Below are 19,428 nucleotides of genomic sequence, written 5' to 3'. Positions count from 1 at the left end.
GTTCCTGTTCTGCTTGCTCTCTGGCTCTTGCTCCCGCCGGACCACGAGGCATGGGACACCGCCATTCCGCCGTCGCGAGAATAACAACGCCGCAGCGGCCGTCAGGGGCAAGGCGCAACGCCCCCGTCTCTCTCACGCACGTTGGCGCTTGTCCTGTTTTTACGTCCACGCTGTTTATGGCTGGGACCGCTGGGTCCCGCTCCGGCGGCAACAATCTACTCAGCGGCGTGTGCTCGCCAAACAAGCCCATATAGTAGAGCGTGCCTGTGCGGTTTCACTAGAGAGTTTTAGCACTCCTTATGCTCCGTCCGTTCCATGCATACCGTCAGAACCGGGTCCCGGCCGACTGCGCCTGCGCGCAAGGGCAGGACGAGGAGGGCGTACACCACCCACCGTAACGAATGCGCAGGGTGGCGAGGGCCGGACCGCGGGACTAGTCCAACCTACCGGAACGAATGCGCACATGCCCAGCCGCGTCCCGGTCGACACGGTATGAACGGAACGGGCGTAGCATACGGAGTGCTAAAACTCTCTATTGTCTTGTCAACGGGTCGTGGATCGTCGAGGAGCTCTTTACCGCCGGCTTCGTACGGAGCGCGCGGACCGCGAATCGATGAACAAATAGCGCACTGCGTTGGCCGCACCAGTCACAGCTGGTGCATGACCCCTTTGTCTCGGGGATCCGTACAGCCGCCGTTGCGTTCGTCTTACGCGCAGTTGGGAATAACGACATGGTAATGTATATATATTCGCAGTGATGCGCCGAGTCACTTGCGTTCCCACAGTGCCATGGGGCGGCCGCGTGTTAGAACTTCCGAAGAGCAGGCTGCCTACGGCAAGCGACGTGAGGCGCAGCAAAGGGGATGGAGCCCCGTACCTGAGAGGAAGAGCGCGAGGGAGAAGATAAGCGCAGTCGGTTAGCGCGGCAGGCGGATTCACGCTGTGAGACGTCGGCGTCAAGAGGCGAGAGAGATCAGCTCGAGAGGCGAAAACACTAATTTCATGTGCGACTTTATGGGTCGACACTTGGAAGCTACAGTTGCAACGTGTGTGACCGGTTTTGGTTCGATAACGACGTGGTGCGTGTCGGCAACGTGCGTAAAGCGAACGATGGGATTCGGAGTTAAGGGCGCTGGCAGGCGGATTTCCGAATGTCACCAACGTGGAGGGCTTGAAGGTCTGCAGCCCGTGTAGGGAGACTCTACTAAAAGTGTCATGCTTAGCGGCTCAACCATGTTCGGGTATCCGTTGTCGCATGTGAGGATCGGCGGGTCAGTTTCGCTGCCTTTCCATCTTCGCAGAGTGGAAGGGTAGAATATTTTGATACCCGCCGCGGTGGCTCAGCGGCTATGAGGCGTTGCGCTGCTGAGCGCGAGGAAACGGGTTCGATTCCCTGCCGCGGCGGCCGCTTTTCTGATGGAGGTGAAAAGCAAAAACGCCCGTGTGCACGAGATTTCGGCGCACGTTAAAGATCCCCAGCCTCAATCAATCAAATCAATATCTTGATATCATCCTTTCGCGCAGGCGCAATGACTGCTAATTGTTTCCCGTTAAAGTGTTTACGTAATCCCACGGCATTGCATGCCTGTCCCTGGTTGGCCGAGGAAATGCCGCAATGCGTAGGTGGCGCATTCACATTCCATATCCTATAAGGGCCCATGACGCGTGGCGCCATCAATTGGCACGTTTGAACATATATCCACGTGCTTCTATTCTGTTTAAACAGAAGCAGCCCTGAAAGCTAAACCTGCCGAGTCTTGAGAAGTAAGAGATATCTAACGCCATGTGTTAACTACCAGTACCTACTCCATTCACGTATATCCGTCGGCGGCGGACGAAACTTAACTTAACAAACTTAACAATAGCGCGTCGTCCTGCGTATTTCTTTCTTAGTCTACGTCTTTCCGCGCCTGTTGTCGATATGGACGAAACTTCCGTCCCCGACCACTGATCCGAACCTGACGCGTGGCCCAAATAAACAGCCAGGCACGCCAGGGGCTGGCTTGGATGGTAAGAACTTTACCACCGCGTGCACGGCTGAATGCCTTTTGAAGACGATGGTCAGAGCCAGTAATAGGCATCGGAGTCACCATCATCAAGCTGCGAAGCGGCATGTTTGCGTGGTCCTCGAGCGTCTCGCATAAACGGGTATCCATACAATCCGTGCGGCTGGCTCGAGTTGACCGTGCACCACCTGACGCTTATTTTTGATCAATCTCGAGGAACCACCGGTTCGTCGAAATGAAACCAGGGAGCGACTTTCATAAACAAGACCATCCGGACCTGCCTCGACGACACCTTTGCCGAATGGCGCGACTGAAGCTGCCATGCAGGGGCTGGGTTGTGCGTCGCAAGTCAACCAATCTTCGGCTGAAGAGTACGGCCACAGTCCTTCAATGCTTTTCTGGTCATGAAACTCCGCCGTCACGCTATGGGAGAGCTTCGTGCGCTGCCCACGGAGGCCGCGCCGCGGCGCTGGTGTTGATCGGAGGGCAGCCGGGGAAGTGGTCAGAGCGCGTCTGGCAGGGAACGGACGCTCGCGCGCGCCTCATCAGCAGTGCGCTTTCGCTTTACGTGTCGTGGGCGCCCCTCGCGGTAGCCTTTGTCCCCGTACGAAACTTGGCCGGCAGTTTCATGACCAGAGAAGCATTGAAGGACTCTGCGCAGATACGTTAACCCAGGTCGTGATCGATGTTGTAAACAGCGCTTCTGAAGTGGATGTGGTGTTTAAAAAAACGCACTCGACAGACTGTGCCGCGGGCAGCGTTGCGCAGACGTGAAGATCGCGAGCCACCAGGGCCAGCAGCTTCAGATAGTGCAGGCGGCGTTGTGCGGAGTAAACCATCCGCAAGGCATCAAGAAGCGCCAGCGTGACGCGTTTCGCACTGTGGCATCATACTATGTCGTTCAGATTAAATAGCTCGAAGCATCTCACTCGAGCCACGAGAGCAGTACATCAGATGCAATCTACCGTCATATGCGACGTGAAAACAGAGCCTTTTCGTTCGCTTATTGGCCAGCCACAGCCTGTCTAGGGTTAGATGCCAAGTGCACACTTTGTTGATGACAGGGAAATCCATGGCGGAGGAGAACGCGCCTTTGCCAGAAGACGCTCCGTTGACTCGGCGGTTCAGTTTACCTTTGACTTCGAAGAACTGCGGATGCCTACGAAGTTTGAGTTCGAACTGAATCGATAATTTGACAGTTGATGCCCATGACGACTCCCAAGGACAAGAAATTAGGCCTCCATTTCAGTGCCTTTATCTGAGCCTTGCCCATCAAGGCCAGCAGCAGCATCGGTGGCAGCGATGATGTTGAGGGCATTGGATGAAAGAAGCGGCTCGAACAAGCCCAGGGCTTGAGCCTGGCCCTCTCCCATTACTCGATCGAGCGTTGGCCGGTACAGAGATCATGCGAACGAGTGCGCCTCGCTCGCCGCCATGACAAGGGGTTCTGAAAAACGTCTTGAACAGAGCAAAACGAAGAGCGCTATCATTAGCATATATGTGGTGGGCAGCATCTGTGCCTGTTAAGTTCTTTTACTCGCGAGCGTAAATGATTCATTTGCGTAATCGGCGTTACCCTGCCTGAAGCCACCGTATTTTCCAGCGTACGGAACTCACTGAGGCCAGGCTTTTTTTGTTTTACTTGAAGTGAAGTGTTTCATCGGAAAACTCGAAGTCTACGCTAAACCAATAGGGCAGCGCCGCGTTGGCCGAGATTCTCCACAGATCCGCAGGCATTCTACTCGCCGAGTCAGACGAAATGCATGCACCCGCTTTGACCTACTACTGCCTTCAGCATATATATCGCTGCTTATACTCAGGCACATGCTAATAACTCAATTACCTCCGAATCTTCCGCGGTAGGTGTATGGGTACCATCTGCGGGGGCCTCTGTAAGCCATGAGCTCAGCCAAAAGACATCGCATGCAAAAACGAGCTGTGAGAGCTGCGCTGCAGATTGTCAAGGACTGACCTCAAAAACCCAGGGTTGTTTTCTTGGGCTCCCGTTCCGCTCTACAAGAAAAGTCATGGGTGCCAGCTGATTGACGAAATCAGAATAATACACGCAGAGGTTCTGCGTAAAGGACACACTATTTCGTTGCAGTGGTTGCCCGGACACTGTGACGTCACGGGCAATGTAATTTCTGATCGGCTCGCGCGCGAGGGCCATTCCACGAGCTCAACAGCCCAACTGCCATTATCCAAGGAGGACGTCAACGGATTTGTTACCACTCTCAGATGGCGCATCCAATTGCGGCACTGGCGGAATCAATCCGGACATGCAGTACACTCCTTACATCCTTACACTGTCCGCCCGCAGTGTGCGTTTCGTATACCACCCCGTCCAACTAAGTGTATTATACATCACCTGCGCCTCAAAGTAGCCTGTACCAAAAGTTTTGTTTGCAAAATCAGACTTGTAACATCACCTCTGTGTCCCCTATGCGGCGAACACGTGTTTTGTGTTTGTCTACGCTCCTCCGCGTCAAGAACGAGGGCGTGAATCTCAGTGAATCTCTAAGGGCAATAAATCCCAACATTAAGGATTTTTTAGGCCCCTGGAACAGCAAAATGGGTGCGGCGAGGGGTTTTAAAGCTCTTCCGCGTTTCCTCCGAGGCTAATGCCTATCTGGCCCTTTTTTTTTCTGTGTATTTACCTGCAATACATTTCTGGTACAGGCAGGAAGTCTTTTCCCTCTCACACTCTGTATATCTGTGTGCGTGTGCTCGTCTGATGGTTTTTCTTTCTCTTTTCTTTCTTTTTATTATTACTATTCGGTTTAGAATGTAACCATCATTCAATGTTCACCAGCCATCTGCAAGCCCACCATTATGCAAGGATGACCTCTTAATTAGGTCTCATTCATTGATTTTCTCTCTCTCTCTCTCTCTCTCTCTCTCTCTCTCTCTCTCTCTCTCTCTCTCTCTCTCTCTCTCTCTCTCTCTCTCTCTCTCTCTCTCTCTCTCTCTCTCTCTCTCTCTCTCTCTCTCTCTCTCTCTCTATCGTTTTTTGCAATGGTCTCGAGTGAACTGGCTCATTGCGAGCTTCCTTGAGAGAGGGACGGAGAGGGAGAGAACGAAAGGCGAGAAGGGATTGTTTGCATTCCTCGTAACGGAAGACGGAGAAGGCGGGTGGTTTGGAACTGCGTGTCGTCGCTCTTCGCGTGGTGTAGATAAGAGTCGACCAGCTGCGGGTACGCACGGGGCCAAACAAACAGCCGCAAGAAGGCCCGTGAAGCAGCGCAAGCGGCGATGAAATGCCGCTACTAGGAGAGCAGACACGGTGGCGACGGCGGCGCCGCTCGTGATGAAGTGGACCCGCGCAATCCATCACGCTGGCCGACATTCCCTCCCCCCTCAGTGCGGGTCACGAGCCGGCAGCACCCACACGGGAGGGCCTGCTGCTACTCCGGGGCGCCGCCTCGTCTCGCACGTCTGCTATGTCGGAGGAGACCGAGGGTCCCCGGCTGGCACCGCCGCCATTCCTTGAGCGATCGGCCCTCGTTAGGCCTAGTGACGAGGGCGTCCTTTCGCCCCCCTCCCCGAAAGGTCGCCAGACGACAGCGGAGGGGGCGGTCAAAGCGCCCTTGCCGCCTTCCCTGCCAAAAGGCCCTGCACGAACGACATTACTGCTATTGCACACCACGGCGGCTGTCCGCTGGCGTGCAGCAGCACGCGGAACCGCTGCGGCGGCATCGGCAAAGGAAGAAAGTGGGTGAGTGCTTGCGCAGTACCGGCGCTCGCCACGGGCGGCGACTTGAGGGATAAGTCGTCGCGGCTCGCTGGCACCTAGTAGTGTTTTTTCCGCTCCACTGGGCTCGGATTACGTGTGCTCGCGGGTGATATCTCGGCGCCTGCATGCCCAGCCCTGGCCTGAGCGGTCCCCGCAACCGGCGCCGTCGCCGCCGCATACGGCCGCTTGGACCGCCGCCGAACGCTTCCCGAAGACGCTACGCGGACCTTGACACCCGGAAAAAAACCACCGTGGGGCCCGCGCGGAAAATCCCTTACGCCTCGCCGTTCACAACTTGCCCTGGGAAAGCGTGCCCTATTTTTAATAACCTTGCCGCTTAATTTCCACCTCTTTAAGATCTCGTGCAAGTTGCCTCACGTGAAGTGATTTACCACCGCGCGCAGCAGCGTCTGCGCTAGATCGTCTTCTCGCGTCGATCATTGCCAGGTTCGACAATGGGCATCGAAGGGAGCCGACCATGCCGCCCAGTTCCTCCCGCGTCTTGACCTTGTGGCATGCAAGTCATTGCCACACTTTGTCGGTGAGTCTCGGTTTTTCTTATTGAACTGATTAATCATCAGCCTTTGTGCCATACCTTGGCTCTTCTTGCACTGACGTAGTTTCGAAGCGGTACACGCTTTTTCCATCCCCTAGAATGTCAATAGCAAGTAGCGCTAAAATTTAAAAGCGGCTCGGGACTGTCAACATGATTACCGTGACTCGTGCGCAAGAAGCCATGTATTATTGCTCCATGGGCGATCACGGTTTTAATTAAAGGCCGCGGTAGCTCCCCCCCCCCCTCCCGCTTCCAGAAATAATAAATAAAAGCTTGGTAGGGTTATTCCAACGTTACAGGACAACAGGGGCTGCAAATTAGTTCTCGGTCAGTCACTACGGAATGCCTCACTCTGAACGCCGGTTCTGGCGGATCTCGATATTCCCACCACGAAAAGTTGTATGGAAGCAATGAAGAATGTCTCGGGAGACCCCAGCTTCTGATTAACTCAGTTATTTGTCTACCGTTACTGTCCGCTGAAAGTATGTCTGCAGAGGTTGTAATTCCGATAATCATCTTCGAATGAAGAACAAAGCAAGCTCTATTTGCGTTTATACTTTTGTTATCCCGCCTGCTCAATGCTCAAGTTCAGCGCGAAAAAAAGCTTCTTTCGCGCTGCTATCGAGTGACAAAGAAGGCAGTACGGAACTGCAGGACAAGCAAAAAGGCCGCAGAGAAACAAACGTCAGGCCGGTCGGGTCCTAAGTATATGTATTTGCTGTTTTGGGACGGTGTCGTACTAAGCCCCTTAGAAATGTATACAGTCAAACCCGTTTATAGCGAATTGCAATATGCACCGCGATTAGTTCGATATATCCAATAGATCGATATAGCCGAACCCGCCTATAACGAACTTATCGTTACAAGTTCGCAATCCGCGGGAGCTCCCCTCCTCCTCCTCAACTCCACCATCCCCGCATGCAAAAACGAACACAGTAAAGTAGCCGTTACCATACCAAAATAATACATTTGTTGCAAGTATTAAAGCTACTTTCCGCCTAAACTGCCTACTTTGCAAAGAAAAAAAGCGGTGATTTTTGTTTCCACTTTCTTTTTGGCGGCTTCAACAAGCATAGCATTCTCTACACGAAACATTATTTGCACCAGTTCGAGTCCGCGTCCTCCAAAATCTAAGAAGCATTGGCGGAGCACACTGACTATAAGCGTCGGACGGCTTTCACTCGCGACATCATCGGGATGTGCGGGAGCTCTTCCCACAGTTCACCGATGCTGCTGTCTTGGTTCGGGCTCGCTGACTGCGCGCGTTCCGTCGTGAGTCCCGCGCGTCGGAAACAGTTACGGGAAGTGTCGGGCGTCATGTCGCTCCGTGAGAGGCGGAATGTCTAAGTCGCAACTCTTGCTCCGTGGTCGCGGCCAATCCACATCTCAATCGCCGCTCCGTGATCATGCATTTCGGCGGACATTCTAGGCGCGCAGAGTTCGATATATCAGATGTGAACTTCGTAATAAGGAATATGTTTCCCATGTATTTCCGTAACTGAATTATTTTTGTTCGATATATAGCATAATTCGCTCTATCTGGGTTCGTTATAGCCGGGTTTGACTGTACCTTATACGTAAACACGGCACTATATTTTCAGCTTTTCCTAGTCAAAAAAAAAATTACAAGGATAATAGCGAATGTGCCATATAATTTCCCCACGCCTGAACTCTTCAAGATATTTAAAATAATTAAAGTTAGTAATTACTACGTATACCGATTGGCCCAGTCATACCTTGCAGCTGCAAAAAATTACAACCGCTTTTACGAGCGCCCAGCGATGCTAAAGAAAAATATTGCAGCATACAACACACGCAATCCAGACACATGTTATACTCCTACACCCCACAACAACTACGACCGTCAATCCCTAACTTTCACTTTACCCAAATTGCTGAATGACCTTACAAGTAACTCAATTGAGGTCGGTAAACTCTCTAAATCGGCTTTAATAGAATATTTTTGTAACGCGTGTTATATATCTGTTGTATTTTTGTTGTTGTAAATACCTGTGACATGCACCTGTTGAATTCATTTTGCTATTTCTGTTGCACTGCTAACCATGACTGTTAAAGGGACCCTGCAACACTGTTCGTGCAGTGCAAGTAAACCTGCGCGACGTTTAGACTAGACTTCCAGGAACACCCGAGCCAAATATTACACGCGCACGTGAAGCGGTAAGCGCGCAAATCGCCGTGAAAGTCGCGGAAAAACCAACCGCTCACTCTTCGATTCTCCTCGTTATGCACCCCTGGCATGGCCTCTGCGAAGGCTGTCCTGGCTGTCCTATTGGCCGTCGCTGGTCAACTTCGCGGCTAAAGTCTGGCATTTCCTGTGACGATCAGCCATCGTCGGCGCTGTGTATGGACCTCTTGTATGTCTGAACCTGTCCGCATGCTTTTGGTGTTTCTTTTGTTTTGAGTGCGCGCGCAGTTTGAGTCCACTCGACAACAAACGTTTATTGCTCCAAAAACGCCCTACCAGCCTGAGCACTTGCTTGCGAGCATGGCACCATGACTGCTTTTTTGTGGCACCAGACCGGAAATAGACCCGTCTACGTTGCGGGGAAAAGGACGAAACTCCCTGGCCTGTGACATATCGAAGGCCGCCGAACAGAACGCCGCGCGCCGCCCCCCTCTCCGGGAGAGAGCGCCCAGCTTTCGTCGCGTTGTCCGCGGTTGAGTTGAGAGGGAACATTTATGCGTGATTTTTCATCGCGCGTAGTTTCGGTGATAGTGAACAGATTTTCATAATTCTTGCGGGAGGAGACTGCTGGGACAATAGAATTTACCCCAAAATACATTTCGAGTAGTCGATGGTAAGTGTTGCAGGATGCCTTTAAGCACATTTTGTTACGTTTACTGGACACATGTTTCAAGTTTTTTTTTATTTCCTTTTTTTTCTCTGCTGTATCTCTTAATCTGTTCGACCTGTTGCTGTCAATCACATGGTGGGCAGCCGCCCGGTCAAGCTGCTCTGTGCAGCTCTGTGCAGCTCTGTGCAGCTGTACATGTAAGGCAAGTAAAGTTGATTGGATTGATTGATTGATTGATTGATTGATTGATTGATTGATTGATTGATTGATTGATTGATTGATTGATTGATATTGATTGTAGGTCCAACTTCCCGGCAGAAAAGCCTGTGATTTTCTCTTGAGTGCTCTTCGTTAGCATTTGGCGGACAGACTTAGCACGCAAGCGCGTTCAACGCGTCCATCGGTTCCTTCGCGCGCCCCCATCAAAGCGTCTGAGCAAATCAGTAGCGTCCGTCACCTGGCCTGGAGTGGGCACGGAGCTTCAGCGTATTCTGGGTCGTCAGCATTCTTTGACACCTCTTGTGCGCCGCAAACTAACTGTACGATTTCTTCATCGTTTAAAATCTCCGTCGTATTTGCGCCTGCGTCGCCACTCCTATGTCGTGGAAGCTCACATCTGATGCCACTTCGTTACGCCGGCGAAGTTGTTTCCAGGAACTGCGCAGGATTCCATTTTGCACGTGTTGATGGCTTGCGGCACTCGAAATACTTCGTCAATTCGGGAATGGCGCTAAATATGTATTGTTAGTTCCAGAAGCATTGAAGGGGAATTCGAATTTGTTCGTTAGATCGGGAAATTCGTACGATCGGTTTACGTTAGACCGAGTTTTGACTAAATATTTATGTCCCTAACAAACAGCCTGCGTCGACGAAGTCTACGACAACAGGAACGGAACTGTTTTTTGCCTTAGCGTGATGATTCATCAAATGAATTGCTCACCTTAGCAGCTGTTAATCTAGGATGGCGTTTGTTGACGCCTGCTACTTGCTGCTTGACCCTCTGCAGCTTTGGCGTCGGCAGCGGCTCTGCTTTGCTGGCGGCCGTAAACCGTGACAGACGATGCAAGCGGCTTATGCCGAACACGAGCGCAACTGGATTTACCAGTAGGTTCCTCTCAGGATTCAAGGATCGCCGAAGCCAAAGCAGTTGGAACACGGCGTACGCTTCTGAGCGGCGCATAACCACTTCCAGCTATAGCGTTGAAAGGCACGCAGACACCGGGCATTTCCGCGGCCTGCAGGTACGCTACGACGAGACAGAGCGCTATCGAGCATGCTTTATACGCTTTCAGATACAACTGCTGTTGGAACCGGGGGTCAGGTCGAGGGCCGAGAGAGAGAGCGAGAGAGAGAGAGAGAATGTTTACTGAAACAACAGGGAAGGGGTAAAGGGGGGGGCAGCGGGTGGCCATCCTATTGCGGCAGTCAGCGTGCTGCGGCTGCCATCCTCGCCCGAGAGATCAGGCCAGAAGTTAAAAAAAAACCGCGCCCTTCCCCTCTGTGAGGAAGGCTGACAAGCGAAGCTGGGCGCAGGGCAAGGAGCGCAAGAAATACAACACGTTTGTTGGTCATTTGCGATGGAGCACACTCCTAGCTAACTAGCTGAATGAAACTGGGAAGGACCCGGATTTTTCTTCTAGCGGGCAAACATGGGGCTTTGCGTTTCCCTCCCTCGTCGTAGGCATATCTTACTGTCCGTGTAACACGCCAACCCGAACCACTCGACCACGGAGGACAGCAGTCAGGTCGCTTGTGGCCCTGAGACGGACGCGTTGAAGCCTACGACCAGTACAACGGGAACGCCATCAGTGAGCCCGTAAAGCCTGACTGGGGTGCGCGTCCCCCCCCCCCCCCTCCCTCCCGGGCACGCGTATGCAATCGGAGATGTGCGCGCACGTGCGTCGATGTGAAAGACCGCGGGCAAAATGTCGCTCCGGAATCCCTTCAAACCGTACGGGGAAAACACCGCCAGTAACGTCACACCACGCAGGAGCCCTTTAAGAGGGGAACACAAAACACCAGCTCTTGAAGGCGAAACTTTTACGGTCTATGCCGATTCATCCACAGGCTTTATATGCAGAGGCTGAGGCATATAGCTTCGCTGTAAAACAGGTCAGAGCCGAGAAGTCCAATTTCCACTACCACCATGCACTAGCCACTGGATGCCAATCCTGTTCACACAATGCCCGTAACTCCCGCGAAGGCACACGACTGCGGCGCCAGTCTCTGCTCTCGTGTATTAAGGAGTTGTCTGCCTCGGTCCCTTCGCAAAAACCGCACCGAAACGTTGGAAGTTACGAATGAAGACCCATCCGCTCCCCTTGTCGTATGATCTGTTTTACTGGGAGCACGAACGAAAGACAAATTAGTGGGAATGACTTCGTGGTGACTTGTTTCATGTAGAGAAGTTAAACAAGGTAGACAGACTGGCGGGGGGGGGGGGGGGGGTGGGGGGGGTTGGGATATTGTGACGAATGTTGGCTGTATCGTCAGTAGCCAGTGCAGGTTTCCTTACGAGCTGAGTTATAGCAGCAGACAGCAAGAAGTTCGTTAGCTTCATTTTGTAATGATCAGAGGTCCAACTAGTATCTCGCACCAGACCTATGACTCGCTCCGTTGAACGTTGTCAGCACTTGAATTTCCGACACGAAAACAAGACAACAAAACGAAGGACTGGCGAATAGTTCCCAGGACTTAGCACACCCACCCGGGCAGTTAGGCAAAACACAAGTCTCTGGAGAATGTCCTCGCGGTGTCTCACCAAACCCCAGTCCCGGCTCGGATGTCAGCGTCGGTGACTGGCCGAGACTGCTGAGGGGGTGGAGTTCCTCGGGCCTACGCCGCGAGGCAAGCGGGCACCAGGGCTGTTTGAGCGCTCCTCCGGAACAAGGACGGGAGGTACGCCGTGTCTTCTCGCCGGCCTGGAGATCCAAGACGCAGGCCGGAACCACTGATCGAGCAGCCTCGTTTTTTGGTTGGTTGGTTCCAAAAAAAAAAATGGCTCGTACCCACTCAGGGCGATTGGCCAGGAAATGGGCGCTAACTGAGAGAAGAGGAAAAACTCCATGGAATTTCGATTAAAAGAAGAAAAGTGAATAAATACAGGAAAAGGGCGAGAATAAACGGGAATAAAAAGATAATAAGTAAACTGCCAGAAAATGAGATGCGGTAGCAGATAGAGCTCACCAACTACAAAATCAACACAAATGAATAAGGAAATGATAGGCCGAAGGACAATCGTGGAAAGTACGTAAGAAAATTAAAGAAAGAAGATTCGGCAACGAAGGAGAGGCAGTGAGCGGGAAGGCAGAGGATACAGGCGCAGACATGTTTTTAAGAGCAGCCCGCCATCTTGAATTAGCGGCTAGCCTCGTTTTTTTCCTCTCTCGTTCTCCCTTCGCGTGCCGCCGTCTTCTTCCTTCTCGTCGTCGGTCCCGCCCGTCATTTACACTTTCCCGCGCTTTCCCAACACTAAAATCCCACACTTTACCACATTTTTCATTAGGTGTAGTCGAGATTATGTATGGACCATTAATGTTTGGGAAACTGAACTCCCCAAAGTTTCGGTAAATTACTATAAGCTTGCCTGAGAAAATCTGGACTGCGTTTGGTGGTCAGTGACAAGCATTTGCAAGAGTACCGATTGTGATGCGCAGCGGCAAATCAACCAGAATGTTTCGCTGTCGGAGGCATGTTGTTCAGAGAGCGCGAGAGCTGTTTGTCAGGATGATCCTTCCGAAGAGGAGGACAGTTAGGCATATCGGAAAAAACTTCGCCGTCAGTGACGTCCGTAGTCAACAACGTGTCAGTTAGCACAGTAAATATGCCAGTAGTTGAAAAGATGAGGTCGCATTAATTAGGAAAGGAAGCTGCATATATTGGGGAAAATAACAGAAAAACAAAGACTAAGAGCAGGGATATTCAAAGATGTGAGATGGCCATGGGATTGCCGAGACTCTCCCTCAAGAGTTTAATTGAGTTGAATAATCAAATATGCAGCATTTTGTGCCCATGAGTAATGTTTTAGTATACCGCAGACGGAAAGGATTGGAGTGCTCTTTTTAAAAAGGAGTGGACGCTCCCGTGCATGAGCTTCAGGTGTGACGGGAGAGATTTCCCCTAATGCTGAAATCGGTGTCTTTAGCTTGGGGACAGTTAGTACGAGCAGTTTTCTTGTGTTTGAATGAGGTGCGCTGCACTTTAAAAGACAACACCGGTCTCTAGAGAGGCGGCCACGCCGATGTGCGCACTCCATTTCCTTACAGTCAAAGGATCTGTAAGTGTCTTGCACTGTTCTTATGATGCCGGCTTCAAGGGGGTTCACTTCAGAAGTCGTGCATGCCACTGCTAAATTGCCCGTACTACGCCGCTTTTTGTGACATAAATGGCGATTTCGAAGAGTGTGTCGTGTGAGAGGGATGTTGGGTCGATGTATACGTTGAGGTGTCGTGGTGTGGGGGAGTGAATGTACGAAATCGAGAAAACTTGGGGCAGTGTCAGATGAGGTGGTGGAGATCGGCTGCGATGGAGTGGTGGCAGTAGGGACATCGGGGCGCGTGCTGGGGATAATACCATTGCCGAATGGTCTCTGGTGCCGTACAGGTGTTGGTCAGAAACTTGTTCAAGAAGATCTCTTGTGCTCGGGTCAGGGTGGGGAAGGAGGTGAGGTGGCCTGAAGGGGTGAGTGACTTGAGGCGTTGTTGTTTTAGCTGCTTGAATCTACGGAGCCTGATTGCGGGAGAGAGAGTGGGGTCATCGTCAGGGCAGTTGGGCCAGGGGTGGTCCGAGAAGGGCGGCGGCGGGGGTCCATCCTCACAAACAGGTTTTTCGCCCTAATCTCAGCACCGCTGACAGCCTCTGGCTCCTCAGACGGGTGATTAACCGGAAATACTCCCGACAACCCCCCGACTGCCTTCTCGCACTAGACTTACAGAAAGCCTTCGACTGCGTTAGCCAGCAAGCAATCCTTGAAGAACTTGCTAAGGCATTTCCCAGCCAGAAAGCTCAAACCTGGATCCGAAACTTCCTTGAAGCTCGCCCCATTCAATTACACGGAACCTATCCCGGCTGGTTTCCCCGAGTCTTTTATCTTGATAGGGGTGTACCACAAGGCTCCATACTTGGCCCAACTCTTTTTAACTTAGCCATGACCAGAATAGCAAGACGGGTCACCACTGAGTCCACAGCGCGCTTTACTATCTACGCCGACGATATTACTATATGGACCGAATCAGCCCAATACCCAAATCAAGACGCCATGATTACCGACGAGTGTCACTCGCCGCGAGCGGCGGTCATCAGTTGCGAGGGCACTCGCGCTTCTCGAGTCATTCGCAGGGCCTTGCGCGCTGAGCACTATTTCGCTTGTACTCGCTGTCTGCTATTCGTCACAGGAGCCGCTCGCTTTGATGGTTGCTAATGGCGGGATTGGTTTTAGCTTCGGAAATATGTCGTCACTGGACTAGTGCTATGGGGCACCCTAAAAGTTGTTCTCTGGAGGCGTGTGGATTTAGGAACATGATTTGAATGGCTTTCCGAAGCCGTAATGCACTAGTACTGTTCGGTTTCATGACTCATGGAGGGTCTTCTGCACACACTCGCATGTGAGGGGAGACGACGAGTGGTGAGCGTGAGTAAGGACGAGTGGTGATCGTGAGTGTGAGCGTGAGCGCAAATGAGTGCGAGTGGTCACGGCGACCGGTGAGCATGAGCGCGAGCGGGTGCGAGTGGTGGAGCTTGCGTAGTGAGCGTGAGTGCGAGAGAGTGCGAGTGGTGAGGGCGACTGGTGAGCGTGAGGAAAAGTATATTTTTCTCTGTGAGTGTCAGTAAGTGGCGCCCAGTTTTGCCGACGTATTTCGTCTATGGTGGCAGGTCCGGGGTCAGTTTAAATTAATCCGGATAACATCAAGAGCAAAGAAAAAACAGGGCTCATACACTCGGAAACGATAAAAACGCAGCACTGGTGGCTCGGTTGGTGAAAAAGAAATTGGTGGTTTCACTTTTGTTGCAATGCATATTAGTGACCTACATCACGAACAAGAGTTGCTTAGCCTGTATCGTGGCACAACCACCGAGCCAACAGTGTACGCACAGTCAGCTGGCGATTATGTCCTGTATGCAGTGCGCCTGATGACATCGAATGCCGTGTGGCCTTAAGTTTCCTTTGGAGCACCAAGTTTCCGGCTTTAGCGCAGGCAAATAAGTGGTGGCCAATACTGGCCGTCCACGATGGCGGGCGGCTCGCGCGGATACGGCTCATGCTGGGAACTGGGACCAGCACGCAGCAGAAAACGCAAACGAAATCCGGCACCATGGAAATAAGTGCCTTAGACTTCGTCGTGGCGCAGCCTCCGAGCCTAACTGTGACGCACTGCGTGTTTGCATCATGTACCTTGGTTGTCATTTGCGCACCTGTTGTGGAAGCCACATTGTACTGACGTGGCTCTGATTGCGTTAGCAACGTTGCCCGAAGCTGGCTTAACAGCGTTGTTTTAAAATGGCGGGACTAGAGTGGGGCCTCCAATGTGCTCGGGGCGTGATAGTGCGAATTGGCTTGCACGTTAGTATTAAATGTGTGTGAGTAACTTTCCTAAGGTACGGGGAGTGTTTGCTTCGGATGTTACGGTGCAAGTATCAATCAGTGAATATACTTGGTGATGTCAAAATACGATGGTCGAATTTAATTCATAACAGAGCCAGTTTGTTATGAACCATAAATTGGCTTCTTGCTTAGTCCGTTTACTCTAAAAAAAGAGTTGCATGGCGCGAACAATGTCTACACGAAAATAGTCGCTTACACGTCAATTTATTTTGTAATGTACGGAGAATAGGCAGTTGTAAGGCGTTAAATATGTCGTATTTGGCGCTTCCCGGCTCAATCATCATCATCATCGTCAACAACAACAACCTCCTCAGGATCACTGCAGGACAAAGGCCCCTCCCGTCGACCTCCACCCGCTCGAGTCCACTCTTTGCCCCTGAAATTCCACATTTGATCCTTCCGTCGCGTTAGTGGCTCCCCCTTTGTTCTGCACCCGTCTTTCGGCATCCACTCTGTCACACTGGTGCTCTACCGGTTGTCATTTCGTCTTACTACGTGCCCTGTCCAAGCCTATTTCTTTTTCTTTATTTGAGCTATGATATACTGTACTTGAGTTTCTTCCCTGATCCAGAAATCGCGTCTCCTGTCCCTAAGTGTTACTACTGTCATGACTCGTTCCATGGCCCGTTGTGCCTACCTAAGTTTGCTTTCTAATTGTTTAGTAAGGCACCAAGTTTCGGCTCCATATGCCAACACCGGCACCAGTGCTGCGGAATGGGCAGTCCCATTCCATTCCACCTCCAGCCAGAGGAATTAGACCTTTCCACTATTCCATTCCTTTCAATTCCATGAAATGCCAAAATTTTGCCAATTCCCACTCCTAATATGGCCCGGAAGTTCAATTCCATTCCTGTAATTCCTCAACGTATGAACTACCTCCTGGTGGTTGTATCGAGGTACTTGTGAATAAGTGCAGCTTGCTGGGCCAGTGAAAACCAGCGAAAAAAATATATATAAACGCACACTTGGGATTGCAACACAGAGGTGACGTATCGGATGCGTTGAGAACTGCTAAAATATGCCTACACATCGCCTGTATCGAAGGATAGTAGAGCCTTGGTGATATCTCAGGCAGAGCCCCCGCCTTTCTAACCCATGAAGTCAGTATTCCCGATCCCTGTAACAATATTTACATGGTCAGCATGTTGTAATGACTTCCTCGTGCGCGGCGGTGAAAGAAGAATGAATTGATTGATAATTTTGTTTTCTTTAGAAGAGGGGGACCCGAGATCTTGAAGAAGGGGTAAGGAAGGAGGTAGGCACCCACTCAATCACCCGAGCCAGGCCGCTAATAACGCCGAGCTGGGCTAATGTTTTATGTGGTGAGGGTGTTCGAGTATGTCCTTATGCACAGCTGCAATATCACAGTGTTGAAAAACACTGTTTGTGTCGATGCAGACGATGCGTATTAGATTCACGCACGGGGTGACAATTTGTGCATACGCGGGGGCAGTGGCGTCACCTGAATGCAGGGGCACGTAGAGCCCCCCCGGGGTAACGAGTTGGTACACGTTTTTTTTCTTTTCACCTCACAACCTGAAGTTCTACCTGCTCGTCTCCAGCCCCTCCGACACAGATTTCCCGATCTCTGCAATTAGCCCCATGAGGACTTGTCGCCAAGTAGCCACTTTGAAATGGCGCGAGTACGACGCTACTTCCTGTTCCTTCCCCTAGAGAGATTAAAGCACGTCACCCCTCCCCACACTTCTACGGACTTAGCCCCCAGCCATATCCAAAAGTATAGTACTGGCCAACAGGGCCACTACCCGGAGGGAGATTACACTGCTGTCTGCTTGTTTCCTATTGAACAGCCTGTCACGTGTTAGCTGCCTATACGCTTCGAGTATCATCACACCAGCGCAATTTGCTAATTCACAGGCACGTCGTCCGCACCTTGCTCACATGCACATGCACTCGCAATGCTTAGCTTTTCAGAGCCCTGAGCAGAATTTCAATTGTGACAGCGCGAGGGACAGCATGGTAGCTTCATATAAAACAGAGTTTAGCATTCACCGTACGAAAGTCGCCACCTCTTCTACATTAACCTCCTGTTCAGTACGGGACGTCACTTAAGACCGCTCTCGTAACCCGCACACAAATTGGCACATTTCTCTGAGCGTATCCCTCAGGATCATGCTGTGCTGTAAACAATGCATGCCGTGAGCCTCAGCGGACGGTTTCGGAGCCAACTGGTGCGCTCGGTTTCCTTTATACATTCGTTTGCTTGGACCCCGGCGCACAACGAGTGGGTCACAGGTTACCGGTGAACGTACCGCCAAGAAGAGATCCTCAGTCGTCGCATTCAGTGATCTCCCTACGGGTTGCAAAACCTAAAAAACACCCCTAGAAAAAGAAAATTATTACAGATAAGATTAACTCTGTTCAATAAAGTGCCAGTGTGGCTGTAGATCCCAGCTGAAGATAGGCACAGCTCGGATAAAATCCAGCTCCTTCCAGTCCCATTCCATTCCCAGCAAAAAGCGCCCAATTCAATGCCCATTCCATTCCTCGAAGCGACGTGGCCATGCCGTTTCCATCCCATTCCGCGTCGCGGAAATGTGGAATGACTCCGCAGTCATTCCAATTCCGAAGTAGTAACTCCGCAACACTGACCGGCAGTATGCACTGGTTGAATATTTTTCTTGTGAGTGATAGAGGTAGCTTACTTTTCATTATTTGGGAGTTCTTGCCGAGTGCTCCCCAACCCTATACCTATTGTGCGCCGGATTTCTCTCTCGTGGTTGTGCTGAGCACTAACCGTCTGTCCGAGGTGGTTATATTCCTGTACTTCTTCCAGTGTTTCGTTTCCTAAGTTCAATTGAAGAGGTCGCTTTTGGCATGCTTATTCCTCATTACTTTAGGTTTATTCATATTTATTTTTAGCCCCACGGCTGTGCTTTCTGATCGCAGTTCCTCAAGCAATTTTTGCAGGTGCTCTGCAGTCTCACTTAGCAAGGCTCTGTCGTCTGCTAACCTCAAATGGCTCACGTATTCCCCGTTTATCCTTAATCCCATGCTTTCCCAGTCAAGCTTTCTAAATACACCTTCCATACGCTGTGAACAGTTTTGGCGAAATGGTATCTCCCTGTCTTACTCCCTTTCGGGCCGGAAATTTATCGTTTTGCTTGTGGAGGCTCGTCCTGCCCTTGCGTCCCTTATATATGTCGACTAGAAGTCTTATGTAGGTCTCTTTTGTTCATTGGGCTTTTAATGCTTCTAGCACGGCTGCGGTGTGCACTCGCTCTCTCCGTGCGTCTCGTTGGTTTTCTTGCTCAATTCATTCGTGGTCCAAGCGGGACTAGAGCGCGTTAAGTGTGCTTATGTCGCGCTGCGCACTCGGCCGATCCACATTGCGACGCGTAGTTGCGCTGCCCACGCCATTATTTTAGGGTGTTCATAAGCACACCCTTTTAAATGCGGAGCATTTCAGTAACTCACGGTGTCACCCGCGTTGGCGTCCGTAGTCCGCACCGCACCCCTCCCTACTATATAAAAAGAAAATACTATCCGGCGCCCGCTTTCGATCCCTCGACCCTGCGGGCAGAACGCAATGTACATGGTGCGCTTCCCACTACGCCACAAAGCCGACACGGAATCGGACGATACCAACGTGCCTTATATCGTTGACTCATTCAAGTTACTGCTGACGAGCGCTTTCTCGTCATTTTAAATCAGCGCTGAATTTAAAAGTGGCGTTCAGATATAAGCCTACGCTG

General features: G+C 51.4%; 1 protein-coding gene across 3 annotated transcripts in view; it reads left to right on the top strand.

The window, feature by feature from the left end:
• The window catches only part of LOC144144314 (uncharacterized), a 68,469-nt gene that overhangs the window by 36,808 nt on the left and 12,233 nt on the right, over positions 1–19,428 (top strand). The window contains exon 1 of one of the 3 annotated variants that reach the window (XM_077675699.1): positions 5,573–5,721. The exons of 1 other annotated variant lie outside the window; for it this stretch is intronic. The gene's annotated coding sequence lies outside the window, so the exon portion shown is untranslated. Of the gene's footprint in view, positions 1–5,572; positions 5,722–5,803; positions 6,281–19,428 lie in introns of those variants that run through there. One more of the 3 variants, XM_077675696.1, reaches the window with a different exon arrangement.

Source organism: Haemaphysalis longicornis, unplaced genomic scaffold (assembly GCF_048455015.1).
Source record: "Haemaphysalis longicornis isolate Haplotype H1 unplaced genomic scaffold, Haemaphysalis longicornis Haplotype H1 scaffold_7, whole genome shotgun sequence".
NCBI lineage: Eukaryota > Metazoa > Arthropoda > Arachnida > Ixodida > Ixodidae > Haemaphysalis > Haemaphysalis longicornis.
This window is presented reverse-complemented; position numbering and strand designations above follow the sequence as displayed.